This window comes from Fukomys damarensis, unplaced genomic scaffold (genome assembly GCF_012274545.1).
Source record: "Fukomys damarensis isolate Sample0158 unplaced genomic scaffold, DMR_v1.0_HiC HiC_scaffold_24, whole genome shotgun sequence".
NCBI lineage: Eukaryota > Metazoa > Chordata > Mammalia > Rodentia > Bathyergidae > Fukomys > Fukomys damarensis.
This window is the reverse complement of record NW_022900936.1, coordinates 6,720,762-6,733,126: the sequence shown is the minus strand read 5'-3', so window position 1 is coordinate 6,733,126 and position 12,365 is coordinate 6,720,762. Positions and strand designations below refer to the sequence as shown.

Below are 12,365 nucleotides of genomic sequence, written 5' to 3'. Positions count from 1 at the left end.
CTGCACACACAGACGCGCACGCGCAAGCGCACTCCGAGTCCTCCTTGGCTGTCAGGGCCTCCTCCCTCCCTCTGTCTCCACGTTCAGCTGAGTGCGGGCCCGCTGCCTTCCCCGGACACCCACCCCCAAGGGCTTTCTCTTTCTGACACTGACGGGGTGTCCGGTCGTTCAGCTCTGACACTAATCCGGGGGACAAGCGGGACCCACTAAGGGCTCAGACAGCAAAGACTGCCGCCCCAGCTGGGGTCTCCTCCGCAGCTCTCCCCTGCCCAGCGGGCATTGTGAGTCCCCTTCCCTGGAAGGACCGCTGGCTCGCCTGCCTACCGTTACTTGCTATTACCACAGCCCTAGGAGCGCTCCTCTCCACTGGCCTGAGCCCGGCCTGAGGCCCACCACCTAGGGCCGAAGATTAGGAAAACAGAGACCTCGGGCGCTGAACCCTCCAGAGCTAGACCTACTGGCATTCCGGGTCGCCCTTCTTCACCTGGAGCTGATTAATAGTTCAGGGCTCTGGACTGCATCTCTACGTGCACTTGTGGGGAAGGACATGCGCAGTAGACACAGCCGACCTGACTCAATCACACCTGTCAATCCTGTTGCCCACCCTGCCCTGGAAGACCCCGGGAGGCGCAAGGTTTGAAATTCTTACACCCCGTGCCTTCAGCGCCATTGGTCACACAGGAGAACCTAGAAACCCAACTTGCACACCATCACCCAGGGTAACAGGAGTATACAACAGGTAGGGCTCTGACTGAGGAGGTGACAGGGTGACCAGCCAGGAAGCTCTCTGCACCAACCCCACCTTGAAGGGATGATGTGGTTTTACTACATAGGCGTAATTACTTGGCCATGGTGTTCGCAGCCCGCAGCCCTCCTCCCCTCACTGAGACTTCCTCTGCTGACCTGGTCACCAGTCCCGCCCTGAGTCTACCCGGAAGCCCACCAGTCCACGGACAGGAGCTCGGGATGGTTGAAAGGTGCTCTGGCCACACACATGCTCCCATCACTCAGGAAACCCAAGGGTGTAGGGAGCTCTGTGCTGGGAACTGGGGTCAAAACCCAAATATTGTGTGTATTTTGTTCCATACCATGCACCCTAAAAACCACTACTCGGTCTAACTGTGAGGAAACCATCAAACCCCAGGAGAAGAACATTTTACAAAATAGCTGACTGGCCTACAAACCATCAGATCTTCAAAATACAGAGTGTGAGAAACTGCCCCAGCGGGGGGAGGTAAGGAGACACCTCAGTTAGTCTGCCGTGGGGTCCCGGCCAGGGTCCTGGAGAAGCAAAGGACTTTGGGGGAAAAAAAAGAGGAAATCTGAGATCTGTGTTGTGGTGTAAGCATAAAGCAGGTGCCAACAATACAAGTTACCAGTATTGGCTCATTAATTGTTAACAAGTGGACTATAGGAATGGGGGATATGAATGAAAGCAAACTCATGCATTGGAACTCTCTTCACTCTTTTACAATTTTCTTGTCTAGCTATCTAAAACTTTTCTAAAAGCAAAATTTACTCCCCTTTTTTTTTGGCAGTACTACCCACCCCCAGTACTGGGGGTTGAACCCAGGGCCTTGCATTCACCACTGAGCTTACCCCCAGCCCTTTTTAAATCTTATATTGAGACAGAGTCTTGCTAAATCTCTAAATTTCCCAGGCTGGGCTCAAAATTGTGATCCTCCTGCCTCAGCATCCAAGTCTACTGAGATTACTGGCACCACACCCAGCTGGTTTCAAAGTGATAACTGACTGCAGCTAGAAAATGCAGGCTAGAAATCACCAGAGAAACTCCAAAAATAACAGAAGAAAAGGGCAGCAACAGCAGGCCTGGAGAATGCAGAGCCGCCCAGCCAGCCCAGGCGCACCCCCCAACAGTGGCAGCTCAACTGCTGGGCACCGGGGACATCAGGGTACGAGCGGAAGCCTCCAGCCTCGCCCTTCCTGCCTTGAGGCAGCCCTGACCCCTGGCACAGCTGGCCATGGACAGCAGCCGGCAGGACTGATAAATATCAGGGCCTGGACAGGCTGACTTCTAAATTGAGGCTGACACACAGTGACCCCATGACTGTTCCCTCCCTAAAAGTAGCAGGGAAGTCCAGGGCCTGAGCTAGGAGTTGAACTGTGTGCCCGTAAAAAAGTTACATTTTAGTCCCAAGCCCCAGTAGCTCAGAATGCACCCTCTTTGGGAAATAGGACCATCATGGCTGTCATTAGTTAAAGCGAGGTTGCACTAACCCAGTGTGCCTGGTGATTTGACAAAAAGACAGAGACCTTGTGGTGACAAAGGCAGAGGCGGCAGTGTGCTCCGAAGCCAGAGGAGCCCTGCTGGGCTCAGAGGGACCTGTCCCGCCACCATCTCAGTTTCAGGCTTCCAGGCTCCACGGCTACCAGGCAACTGTATTCCAGTTCCTTCAGCCACCCTCTTTCCAACACTTTGTTACAGAGGCAGACTAAAGCAGTCTTACTGAAGTGTCCTCCTGGGGTAATGAAGATACTTGCTACTTTCTACTGGATACTTTGTGTTTTGAGATAGGGTCTCCCTATGTAATTCCGGCTGGCCTTGAACTCACTATGGAGCTCAGGTTGGCCTCGAACTCCCAGCCATCCTCCTGCCTCAGCTTCCTGGGACTATAGGCGTGCCCACCATGCATGCTGTTTTATGTTTTGAGCTATTTGATCACAGGATCTACTGATACAATGAAGTTACAATCAAATAAGGAAAGCATCCAGAAAGTAGGCTTTCAAATGTGAAGGACAAATTGGGCATCTAGAGTAGCTGAACTGCTGAGCTGAGAAGTCAGGTATTTTGGACCAACACAGCCTCAGGAAAAATTACCAGGAGGCACCGTGTATGCATAGGCTGGATCAGAGGCAGGAGAGAGCCGTGCCCTAGCCAGGTAGAAATGATGAGCCTGGCGCCAATGGTGTCCCTGTGTGCAGGTGGGGTGTCTCTCCAGGCCCTTGGGGTCCCGAACAGAACTGGACAGGACACACACAAAAGGCATAGAGGGCGAGCATTACTGGAGGTGGAAAAGAGTGCGCTCTGCAGAGAGAGAAGAGACCCAGGACAATAGAAAGGGGGCCTTTGTCATCTCCCTCTCATGCAAATAAGGCACTGGGACAGTGGTCCTATCACTCACTCAGTCTCCACCTTGCGAAAACTGTGCTATGGGAAAGATGGCTTGCTTTCCGGCAGTATGTAAATGAAGGATCAGGAGCACTGTCTTTTGATTGGCTGTGCCCATATGCAAATGAAGGATTGAAAAGAGGATCTTCTGATTGGTCCTATGTACAGCACCACATTCAAATGAAGGACTGAAAATCGCACTTTTCTGATTGGTTCTGTGTAGAGCAATGATGTCACAGAATTGGGAGTGTTCCTCATCCTGCTGCCTTAAAATTGGCTTTTAAGATTTAAAAAAAAAGTGGGGGGGACCAGCTGAAATTCCTCCCATATCAAGTGCTTTGGAAAAAAGGTCTTAGTCATAGTCATGACTCCCTGTAAATACATGTGCTCTGCTTGGCTTCAGCAGATGAAATGCTGCTGCTTTGTGCTGCTTGCATTTGAGACCTCTATGCTGATCCGGAATTGGAATTTATGTTGGCCTGGCAATGTGTATGTCAGCTTCCCTCGGCCTGCACCAGCCGATGTGATGTCTCCTCCATGTCTCTGTTAGCCGGGTTTGCATCTCTGTGGCCTGAGGAAAACAACCTCGAAGAGGAAAGGGTTGTTCTCACGGTTGCCAAGGTTTCAGTCCATGTCCACAGGCTGCGTTGCTCAGGCCCATGGTAGAGCAAAGGCATCATAGTGGAGGCCCTGGCCGAGGAGGCTGCTCACTTCACCGCAGCAGCCAGGAAGCAGAGAAAGCAGGGAGAGAGACAGAGAGGATGGGCCCAGCCGGATGTGGGGTCACACGCCTGCCTGTGTCCCAGCACTTGGGAGGCTATGGCGGGAGGATCGCTGTAAGTTCTGTGTCAGCCTGAACTACATGCTGAGTTCAGTGCCAGCCTGTGCTACAGAGCAAGACCTGTCTCAAAACAAAGAAAGAAAGAAAGAAACAGAAACAACCCAGAGAGGATGCAGACAAGGATAAGATACAGTCCCTGGGTCATTCGCTAGTCACTGCCTGATGCCTTCAAGTTCTGACCTCATCAGTAGATGAAGCCACAGATGTGACCCAGTCCCCTCCTATAGTCCCTGCTCTGCTCAGCTGAGACTCCTGGAGACAATCACAGCAATGCCCTCAGGTATAAATACAGCTTTTTAGGGTTCTCTCCCAAATTACAAAACCTATTTTCTCTTCCATTCAGTGACAACCTTTGTTTCTCGCCATGGCTGGAATGTGCTGCCCCAAATTCCTGTGTCGAAAACCTAATCCCAGAATTCCTATGCTGATGGCACTGGGAGGTGGGGCCTTGGGAAGGAAATGAGGGTTAGGTAAGGTCATCCGCATGGTGGCCTCAGGATGGAGCTGGTGGCTTTGGAAGAAGAGGAAGAGAGGACAGCATGGTGGTGCACGCCTGTAATGCTAGCACTCTGGGAGGCTGAGGCAGGAGGATAACAAATTTGAGCTCAGCCTCTGCAATTTAGCGATCCCCTGTCTCAAAAGAGACAAAAGGGGGAGGCACTAGAGATGTCACTCCATGCAACAGTCCAGAGTTCCATCCTCATACTATCAAAAAGAAGAAGAAAAGGGCAGGGAATTTAGCTCAGTGGCACTGCACCTGCCTTGCAACTGCAAGGTCCTGAGTTCGATCCCTGGTGCAGGGCTGGGGGGAGGAGGACAGATCTGTACTGACACATGCTTGCTCTGGCTCTGTGGTGCTGTTTGCCTTGTTTTGGTGCAGCAAGAAGGTCCTACCACTTTTCTCTGAAAATAAGACCCAACTGGAAAATCACCATCCTTGAAAATTGGAGGTGGAACATGCCGGCCCTTTTCCTTACAAAGCAGCCACAGAGCAAGAGAATAGTGAGACAGATAAGGCAAGGATGGGCTGCTTGGGGCTGGCATTTTTTATCTCTAGTTTTCAAGACATTATTTTCCAGCTAGGTCTTATATCTGGGGAAAGAGAATAGGTGCCAGTGTAATGCTTTTGAACTTCCCAGCCACCATATGAGCTAAATAAACCTCTATTCTTGGTAAATCACCTGGTTTCAGTTACTTTGTTACAGCAACAAAAAAATAAAAGATTGTGCTCTATATGCTAAATCTTCCAACTTTCATTAATAAAAATATGTATGGCTGGGCTTGGCAGTCCACATCTGTAATCCCAACCACTTGGGAGGATGAAACAGGAGAATCATTTGAGCCCAGAAGGTCAGCACCAGCCTGGACAAAAACAACAAGAGATTGTCTCAAAAATAGTCAAGCGGCCCAGGATTTAGCTCAGTGGCACCGCGCCTTCCTCTCAAGTACAAGATCCTGAATTCAATCCCTGGTACTGGAAGATAAATAAATAAATAAACAAATACAAATAAAAATAAAAATAAGGGACAGGGATTTTAGAACAGTAGCTGCAGTCATCCAGGGTTAAGGAAAGCATGAACAAACAGTATAATCCCAGCACTCAGGAGGCTGAAGCAGGAGGATTGCTATGAGCTTGAGCCCAGCCTGAGCTACAGTGAGTTTAAGGCCAGCTTGAACTACCTAGTGAGACCCTGTCTCAAAAAAAACAGAAACAAAACAAAGCAACAACATCAAAAAAACAACAAATGATATGTCCAGGGAACAGAAAGAAATTTCTTTGCATAGGAGAAATGGTAGCCATCATTGTGAAATGACTGCGTAGCTTCTGTGCTTCTTGTTTCCATGCCAACATGCTGAGCATGCTCACAAAGAAGGCTTGTCCACTCCTCCTGGGTTTTAGTATTTGGCCCAGGGGTTTATTGAATACTACACTGAAAAGAAAAAATTAAAAAGTAAAAGTATACATTTGCTGATTCTGATGGTGTATGCTGAGAATGTCGGCACTCCAGGAGGTTGAGGCAGGAGGATCATAAGTTTGAGCCCAGCCTGGGGAACTAAGCAATTTAGTGAGACCCTGTTTCCCTGAAAAGACCTAGCCTGTATCCGGCAGACAATCATACCTTGCTATTCTCTTGCTGGGCGGCCACTCTGTAAGGCAGGTAAGGCAGGAACAGGCTGACTGGGGCTGGGAGTTTTGATCTCTAGTTCTCAAGGCCGATTATTTGCCGGTGAGGTTGTATTTTCCATTCATAAAGGGGCTGGGCCTGGTGCTGTGGCTCGGTGTGAAGGCCCTGAATTCAATCCCAGTACCAAAGAAAAAGAAAGGGCACACTTGCTTCAGGAGTATCTTTTCACTGACACATCCTCCTGGCCCTGGAGCGTTGTGATCACTCCATTCGTGTTTTACTCATCCTCGGCACTTTGAGTCCTGCGGGTCTTTGCCAAGCATCTGTGAGGAGACATGGCAGAGCGGACTCCTGGCTGGCTCTTGGTGTCTGTTCTTCCTGCACAGCATTGGCATTTACAGCTTGCTGCAGGCTGACGCAGAGGTGCCCACACCTCCCAGGCACCCTTCCCAGCGTGGCCCGAGGGGCCGGCAGAAAGTGAGCAGGGCGGTGTGTGCAGCACCGGACCATCCTGAAGGAGAGGTGCAGAGGCCGATGTCTGTGTCCCTCCAAATCCACGGGTTGAATCCCAGCCCCGTGGGAGCCTGTGTGACCCCGCTGGGCTGAGCCACCCGCTGCAGACCGAGGACTGCTGCATTGTGCTGCACGCTGGGAATACAAAGCAAACAGCCTTTTGTGGAGTTCTGTATGGGAAGAGAGATGTTTTACACAGAAGACAGCATGCTCGTTTTAAAAAGGATTTATTGCGTGTCTATTATGTACCAGACACTGTGCTGGCAGAACAAAGCCAAAGGCGACATAAAGCTCTGGACATAAATGCACATGGTCACCGTCCCGTAGGGAACGGGCAGAGGGCCAGACATGTCCACTCGCCTTTACTTCAAAGGTTATGAGAAAGTTCATGTACATTTCTAGGAGCTATAAATGCCTAGCTCACTGCTGCTTTTATTCCTCACTGTCATGGCTGTCTGGTTGTACCCCTCCAAAGCCTCGTGAGGTCACAGAGGGGCTTTTTCCTAGGTGGCTGGATCTAGAGGGCATGACTGATTCATGGTACAATGCTAGGATCAAGGGTGTGAGTGCTACCTGTCCTAAATAGCCTGGATCAAATATAAGGGACAGAAAGAGCTGGGGTCATCCCTTGTTGCTTTGCTGGCTTCTGCCCACCGTGAACTGTTTCTCCTTTGCATCCTGTCTGCCTTATCACCTGGCCTTGGAGCCATTGGATTATAGACTGAAATCTCTACAAACTGTGAGCTAAACGAACCCTTTCCCCCTTTAGCTTGGGGTGTTGGGTATTTTGTCCCAGTAACAAGACATGTGAGGCATTTACATTCTCTATGCTGCTCAGAAGCCATGAAAATACGCATGTGGTGTGATCAAAAGATAAGATGAGTATTATCTTTTTAATTGTAGTCAATCACACTGCCACGAATCCCTGTAAAGATCCTCCCCCTCGCTTGGAACACAGTGATCACACGATCCTCGCAGCTTCCTGCAGCAGCTCTGGAGCCCTCTTTCCTGAGTGTCTTAATTGTACCGTCCCGGCTGCCTCGATGTCCTGAATTGATTCCAAATGTTTCCCTTTTGTGTTCATTTTGACTTTGGGGAAGAACAGTAAGTCACACAGTGCCAGATCCATTGTATATGGTGAATGAGGACACAGCGTCAGGTTTTCACAAGCTGCCTTACTGTTGGATGGTGCTGGGCAGCAGCTGTCACTGTATTTTTGATCACACCCCATAAAGTCACTCAGGAAAGAGGTCTCCAGAGCTGCTTCAGAAAGTGGCCACAATGGTGGGATGAGCGTGTTCAAAGCAAGGGGTAAGATTTTTTTTTTTTTTGAGACAGAATCACATTATGTAGTCCAAGCTGGTGTTAAACTCACTATGTAGCCCAGGCTGGTCTCAAACTCTCAGCAACTTTCCTGTCTCAGCCTCCTGAGTGCTGGGATTACAGGTGTGAGCCACCATGCCCAGCTTGAATTTCAATTTATCAGAAGAAAAGCAGAAATCCAGTGTGTCTGGAGCCCCAGTTTTCCTGTGGGGATGCTCAGGACGAGTTAGGGTCTTGTTCGCCCTAGCATGAAGAGCAAGGAGACCCCAGGCACAGTCTCTTTTCCTGTGTGTTTCGTCTTCCGTGGGGCCACTGCGTCGCCCCGCTGGGTCTGTCCCCGGGCTGCAGTTTGCTCTTCACCTAGCCCCTTAGAAAGCCAGGGTAACTGCAGGGGTCATGGGAGGCGCAGTTCTGTCTTCCATGCCTGTCTCGAGGTCCAAGTGAATGAAAATCCACAAATCACAGTCCCGGGCACAGAGTTAACGCTCAATAAGCGTAAGTCAGAGCTGTTGCGACGGTGGTACTCGATGGAGGCCCCTTATGAACCTGGCTTCTGTTCTCTCCGCCGTCCGAGCTGGGAAATAAGACGCTGGGAAGAAAGCTGGAGGTCGCTTCCAGCCCGGAGATCTGTGCCCCGGCTTTGGCTTCGGGAGGCGAACTCAGGGGCCCGCGGGCCTGCAGCCGCGGGTGGAGTTCGGTGTCCTGAGGTTGTTGGAACAAATTAGCACACGCTAGGAGCTTACCTCACCCACCTTCATTCTCTCTCACTTTCTGGAGGCCGCAGGGCTGTGGGGCACAACGCCCCCCACCTTCTGCCTGGCGTGTGGCTGTCGCTGGGATCCCTGCCTGTCTGTGGACTTCTCCAGGTGGCTCTGCGTTTCGCCGTCTTCTGCCTTTCTCACAGGCGTGTGGTGCCCAAATGTGGTCCCTGCACACCAGAAGGGAGGCTGAGGCAGGGGGATCGCAAGTCACAGCCCAGCCAGGGCAATGTAGTGACTTAGTGAGACCCTGTCTCAAAATTGAACAGAGACGGTAGTGGAGATGAAGCTCAGTGCAAAGGACTCAGGTTCAATCCCCAGTGCAGACACAAAATAAAAACCCAGTAGTCTGTCTCCTGCTCAGGAGACCGGGTCAGTGGCCCAGGAAGGGCTGGGTCCCCATTTCCCAAGGGTGCCTCCTCATTTCGCTCTCCCAATGGGGAAGGGGTGCCAGCATCAGGATACAGCTAGGGAGGAAGCAGGCGAAGGGCCCGTCCTTGCGGAGCTGAAGTCCTGCTAAAAGCAGACAATGCAGAAGAGGGAAAGTGCTCAGGAGGCTGAGGCAGGAGGATCACCATGAGTTCGAGGTCAGCCTGGGGGGCTACATAGTGAGAGGCCCTGTGTCAAACACAAAACAACAATGAAAACGAGTGGAGGAAGACAAGAGGAAGGGAATAAAAGAGAATCAAGATGTCATGTGCATGTCCCACTTCCCCAAGAGGAATTGCGATCATTCTGTTCGGCAAACGTGAACTAATAAAAATAACGCACAAAAAGAGGCAAGAAATAGTGTCCTTGCCGGGTCCAGTGGGGCACACCTGTCGTGCCAGCTACCTGGGGGATGCGGCGTTCACTGCCAGCTTGGGCAACTTTGTGAGATGCTGTCTCAGGATGGAAGAAGGCCCGGGGACATAGCTCAGGGGAGGAGCACTTGTCCAGCTGTGTGCAAGGCCCTGGCTTCCATCCCCCATACCATGAATAAATAAGGGAGTATTACACTAAAAAGTTCAACGTGATACGTATCCACGTGCAACACAGTGTTAAGTGTGATGGAGGAAAGGCAGGCAGGGAACGCTGAGGGGTGCGATGTGTGTGTGTGTGTGTGTGTGTGTGCTCGTGTGCGCGCAGAGATGCTTTAAACAGCTGTCATGGTCCCCGGGGGACATTGGGTGCCCGATGGAAGGGAGGGGACAGAGAGGCGGCTGTCGGGAGGACAGGCTCCTAGAGATAAGAGGAGGCCACAGTGCCCAGGTCCTCCTGGCTGGGCCTGGGGCGGGTGGGGAGGGAGGAGATCTGAGAGGCAGAGGATGGAGGGGACATCAGGAGGTGCTGTCGGCCCTGGCTGTGGTGGCTCCGACTTCCAGACCTTGGTTGACATAGTTAAGCAGGTGCCAGTTGCAGGCCCAGACAGAAGCCTGGGGAGGAAACACCCCGAATACACGTTTTATGTTAAAATATTCCGTCACCCAAGAGTGGTGGTGCATGCCTATGTGTAATCCCAGCACTCAGGAGGCTGACACAGGAGGATCACCATGAGTTCGAGGCCAGCCCGACCTACGTAGGGAGACCCTGTCTCCAAATTTTTGTTTTTCTTTTCAAAAGCTAACTCAGGCCTTAAAATAAAAATTCAGAAACAAGTGCATTTTATCTAGCAATTCTGAGAATTGAAAGCAGGCGATCATACGAGTGCTGTTCTAAGGGCTGGGTTCAATCCCCAGCACCACCAATAATAATAATAACAATTTTGAAAATAACACGAATAACATCTCGGAGCTTCTAATCAGCTCCTGAAGTTGCACAACACTTGGGGGAGAGGATAACAGGAAATGCAGCCTTGCTACAGAGGAGGAAAGGAAATTATCATTTCCCCGCTTGTCTTCCACACTGTTTACATAAAAATATTCTGCCCTCTGAGATGTTTTGACTTTGGGAACCCTCCCCCTGACTGCCGGAAACCCTCAGGGTGAACATCTTGATGCTTTGTTTCTATGCAGCCACTGAGACTCCGCATAGATAAGCAAATTTTTAATTAAAGACGGCAGAGCAAGGCAGAGAATCTCACTTTTTGTACTTCTAGGCTCACCATCAAGCCCGGGACTCCTGCTCTTCAGTTTTCTCCAGTGTAGAGAGCAGGGCCCGGGGAAGCTCTCAGCTGTCTCTCCTCCCACATGGCTTTCTTCCTGGGCTCTGAGCCTCAGAAGGAAATCACCCTGGGCAGCCACGCAGCCTCCTGGGTCCCCGTTTTGTCCACTGTGTTTACTTATTTTTGTTTGTACACTAGGCAAGTGGGTTCTGTCCCCCGAGAGCTATGGAGGAAGGTATTGGTGCATGGGGGGGGTGGAACCCCAGGCTTCACGCTTGGCCTGGGAAGCAATTGCTTTATCATTCTGCTACCCCCACCCCCGGGCCTTTTAAAAAAATTTTGAGATCTGTTCTCACTAAATCACTAAACTGTCAGCTCGGCCTGGGATTGCAAGCACGTGCCACTTCCCTGGCTATCCCAGCCTTTTTTACGTTTTGAGACAGGGTCTCCCTAAATGGACCAGATTGGCCTTGAAATTGCATCCTCCTGCCTCAGCTTCCCAGATGGCTGGGATTTGCCCAAAGTGAGCATTCTTTTCTTTTCTTTCTTTCTTTCTTTCTTTGTGTGTGTGTGGTACTGGAGATTGAACTCAGGACCTTGGGCTTGCCAGGCAGGCATGGTACCACATCCCTGGCCGCATGGTGATCACTCTTAAGGGACATGATGAAAGGTTATCAGTCTCAGAAAGCTACCTTGATCCTATGGCCACTGGCTACCTGGAAGGCACTCGCATTAAAGTACCCACACCCAGTTGCCCAGTTCTTTAAAAAAAAAAATCCCTTCTACACTGGCAGATTTGATATGGTAACTAATGGCTGCAATGTGGTCCAATGTTCTCCCCCTCCCTTGTTATACTCCATCTTTTTAATCTTTTTTTTTTTTGTACGGCGGGGGGGGATTGAACTCGGGTCCTTGCGCTTGCAAGGCAGGCCACTGAACGGCTGAGGTAAATCCCTGGCCCTAAAGTTACTATTAAATCCCTCCTCTTTACTGCTTGTCTTTAGTTAGGACCAATTACTGTCAAAATCTTTTTAAAATATGAAAAAGTTTTAATCCCTCAAATTCTTCGATTTTAAAAAAAGTCTGTTAATTTAGCTGGGTGTGGCAGCGCATGCCTGTAGTCCCAGCACTCAGGAGGCTGAGGCAGGAGGATCTTCATCGCTCTGGGCCAGACTAGGCTACATAGTGAGTTCAATCTAGCCTGAACTACACAATACCCTGTCTCCAAACTAAAAAAAAACAACAACAAAAAAACCCCAAAACAACAACAACAACAAAAACAACACACTAATTTAAAGTATGCAAAAATCCCCAGTTCTCAGGCCAGCGGCTAGGCCCCCTGAGAAGTGGGTACCTGGGAAGCACATAGTAAGTCCGGGCTCATGCAGTGAGGAGCCTGGGCTGAGTCCTTGGGGGAAATCTCCCTGCTCCGACCCCACCCCACTAACAGGTCCGGGGTGGAGCCGTCGGCCCAGCGAGTTCCCTGGACCTCTTCCAGGGGCAGGGCAGCGTCCCGCGCCCCAGGCCACCCTCTGGGCCGCGGATTCGAATCAGGCGGTCCGGGACACCGCGGGGCAGACTGAGGGCCCCG

General features: G+C 50.8%; 1 protein-coding gene across 1 annotated transcript in view; it reads left to right on the top strand.

Annotated features, from left to right (window-relative positions):
- The window catches only part of Ripply3 (ripply transcriptional repressor 3), a 27,873-nt gene that overhangs the window by 6,971 nt on the left and 8,537 nt on the right, over positions 1 to 12,365 (top strand). The gene's annotated exons all lie outside the window — the stretch shown is intronic.